At 47.0% G+C, this 3541-nt stretch overlaps 1 long non-coding RNA gene across 1 annotated transcript; it reads right to left on the minus strand.

Annotated features, from left to right (window-relative positions):
* Nucleotides 1-3248, minus strand: LOC144718814 (uncharacterized). Its single transcript, XR_013585477.1, has 3 exons — nt 3162-3248; nt 1474-1588; nt 1-811 (listed from the first exon to the last, which is right to left on the minus strand). It is a non-coding gene; the product is annotated as an uncharacterized LOC144718814 (long non-coding RNA).
* Between the last annotated feature and the right edge of the window lie 293 nt (nt 3249-3541).

Here is a 3541-nt window from a genome sequence, read left to right on the forward strand (position 1 = left end):
TAAGAATCAATGTTTTTATTCACATTTGTACGGAATGGCTTCACATGATCCCTCCAGCCACTAGTAGCTGCTACAATAACCTCAAGAGTAAAAATTAGTTTTTTTTTACATAATTGCAACCACTAGAGAAATGCCTTGGAGGTTGGGTATCGACTTTCCCAATGCTGCAGACTTTGGCAGAAGGAAAGAAGTGATGACAAGGTGTAATGTCATTAAACGGCATTGTCAGCGATTTCGTCGTTTTTTTCCTTTTTCCTAATTTTATTCCGTTTGTGCTTTCAGCATCATGATATGAGACAAAGTGACCATCCGGGGGGTGAGAGGGGGGGGGGCGCAGACTGTTGTCTAATCACTACTGCCCACACATAAGCGAATATATTCTTTCGGGAGGCTGGACTGTATTTTAAGACTCAAATTATGTCGAACGAATAGAATGTTGTAATTTAAAAAATAAATCAATGTTCAAAAATGAGAGCGCACAACATTGATAAGAGCAGACTACGTGGTGGGTAGTATGACACGTCTCAGGGCAGCGGTTCTAACACCGTGTCCCTTTTGCTCGTGGTGATCTTGCGCTGTCTCATGGTTTGTATATTAAATATCTGAATGAATAAAATTGCACGGGTTAATCGATTGTGCCAGTCTTCCACGGGTTGTACTGGTGATGATGCCAGCACTTTCTCGCCGAGTCCAGCTTGGAGAGGTTATAACTGCGTGGGCTGCTTTTAGATTACTGTACGAGCTCTGTTTCAAAGGGAGTTGGTAAAAGGCCTGATGTTATCCCGAGGGCTTCCACCTCAAGGAACTGTCCCTGAATGGGGAGTAAAGGGGGGGAAGGGGGTGGAGATAATACATTATTGTTCATTTGGGGGGCAATGATCCTTCCAGTATAATCGCCACTGCCTACACTCCACGTGGTAATCACGTTAGGGTTACTCGACCACACAATGTATGAACATAAAAGTGTCTCCATGCTCATGTCAGTTGTCAGCCCCAGTGCCAGCGATGGGAATTCCACATTCCCACACCGGGAGGTCAGTAATCCCATTGGACAAGTATTTTCAATTTCCCACAAAGTAGTACTCAATATTTTTCTGCTTATGACACATTGATGGGAAACATGGACACTGGCAAAGAAAATGGAATAGTAGCTAAAATGTGCACAAATGAGCATGTAGGAGTGGATGCTGGGAAATGACGAGACAAACACAGGAACACGTGGATTTTAGATCACATATAACTTCGAGTCAGCCAATAATGTTGACTGTTAAGAAAAGTCAGTGGGCTTGGGCAGGACACGTGGCCGGCGATTGAGTCTAACGACGAAGTGGCAACCCAAGGAGAAAAAACAAGGCCGCTAGGATGTCAACTCGGGAGATCGTGCAAAATTAAGTCGGCTCGTGTGCAGTTGCGAGATGGTTGCATTGCGTGGCCGCGATGGATGTTTGCTTCCTTGGGAAGGCCTTCACCCACCTGTAAATGGAGCATGGTTGATGAAGATGATGAGATCAATGTGTGATTATTCCAATGAGCACGCAACAGCGCTTTCACGTGGACAAGCTCTGGAAAGAGCCCAGCGGGGGTTGGGCTGTGGGTGCAGGGAGGGGCGGAGCCGCAAGGGAATGTGGTCTAATTTGTAACTTTCACCCCCCCCCCGCCCGCCTGCTCCACGGCCAAACCTTTGACCTAAACAAGAATCAACATTGACACATGGCTAATCTCTGTGACCCCCACAATCTACAGCGCCGTCCTCCATCTCCCTTTCTTTTAACTCGCATTCATATATTTTGCCATCTATCTCTCTCGTCTCTCGTCTCATTTTCCCCTTTTCCATTTCATCTCCCTGCCATCTCCTCTCCTTGCCAATACCCCAAAATGTTCTCTTATCTGTATGTTGAACTCCCTTCGCACCGTAAGTAGCCAACCGTGTTAATCGGAGGTGCGGGGGAAGGACAACAAACTAAACACAAATAAGTTCTAAAGAAAGGAGTTTTCACTCTAGATTTAAAAGTGCGTATAGCTCCAGTGGCTTCCGAATATCGAAAGGAAGAGCGTTCCAGACGGCCGCAGAAGCGATACTGAAAGCGCGCGATGCAGTCAGCAACCGTCTTTGTTCAAATGCTCGCCAAAAGCCGCTGCTATGAGGATGACCGGAGTTCCCATATCTCTACTCTCTCTCGGATGTCTCCGTGGGTGTACACTATAATACGTTAGATCTCTGCGATTTGGGCGGAATAAATGGTAATTAGTTGCCGTCAGTGGCCTCTCGATTCGTGGTTCGGGAGGGGGAGGGTTCGGGTTCACTGGCTCCACGTGGAGCGGTCATTCACAACGCTCGGTTGTCCATCCCACCTCCTGAGCGAGTTCTCATGAGTTGCGATCTCCGCCTACAGTGGGCGGAATCTGGCTGACGGTGGTGATGCAGAGGAACAACTTTGACTTCACATTGAGGTGGTTGAGCCAGACAATTGCGAGATAATAATCTGGCGGTACAGCCAGAAACATGCGTTTAGATTATTTAGATTAATCTTGATTTGAAGCTTTCGTGACCGCAGGAATCCATACTCTTTGGTTCTTTCGGTAAAGTCACGTAGGTAGAAAATTTAAATTAAATTAAATATATCACGACGTTTCGATCGCAACACAAGCGGTCGTCCTCAGACGGAAAAAAAAGTATTATTTAGATTACTTTGCTGATGTGAATATCCACAGGATAGGCCACTTCGTTGAGCTGTCATTTGTGGCCAGGTCGCTTCTGAAAAAGAAGCTAATAGCTCCGTGGGTTTTACCGCGTAAGATAAAACTAATAATTTAGTTTTACTTTAATATTTACGTGATTTGGTTACCTTTCCGATACTTTGCACCCCTGTCGTGTTTCTGTATTCTGTGTTGCTGTAACGTTCTCACCTGCCCCTATTGGATACCTGTGAAAATGAGCTTTATAGCTCATCGGATTCCTCCAGCACAGTATAAATATTGATTCTGAAAAAGCCGCCATGCACGTGAATCGCGGCCCCCGTTGCCAACCTCTGTCCCTTCGTTATCTCTGTCTGCGTCTCTCTCCTACCCTAACCCCGTGCCACAACCACCCACCCTGTCCCTCGTCATCCACACCCACCCTCAAACTCCCCTATCCACCACCCCTCTGCCCGCAAACTCACCAACCACCACGATTCCTCACCCCAGCCGCCGCGTGAACAAACAAGACCAAGGACTCCACCCTTCCACCGCGGAGAAGCTGGGAAGCAACCACAGTAACCACCACAATTACTACCACAAACATTGATAGACCGAGAGATAAGGAAGGTAAATGGAGGGGGGGGTTGAAAGGTTACGGAGTCTGCCTTGAGTGAAAGACTGCAGGGGAGAGAGTGAGTGAGTCGGTTAGTGAATTTGTGAGGTTTAGATTTAGTAGGGGGGGAGGAGGTGTAGCAGGTCGTGGGATAGAGTGAGTGAGTTGGTTAGTGAATTTGTGAGGTTTAGGTTTAGTAGGGGGAGGTGTCACAGGTCGTGGGAGAGAGTGAGTGAGTTGGTTAGTGAA

This window comes from Lampetra planeri, chromosome 5 (genome assembly GCF_965212315.1).
Source record: "Lampetra planeri chromosome 5, kcLamPlan1.2.h2, whole genome shotgun sequence".
Taxonomy (NCBI): Eukaryota; Metazoa; Chordata; class Hyperoartia; order Petromyzontiformes; family Petromyzontidae; genus Lampetra; species Lampetra planeri.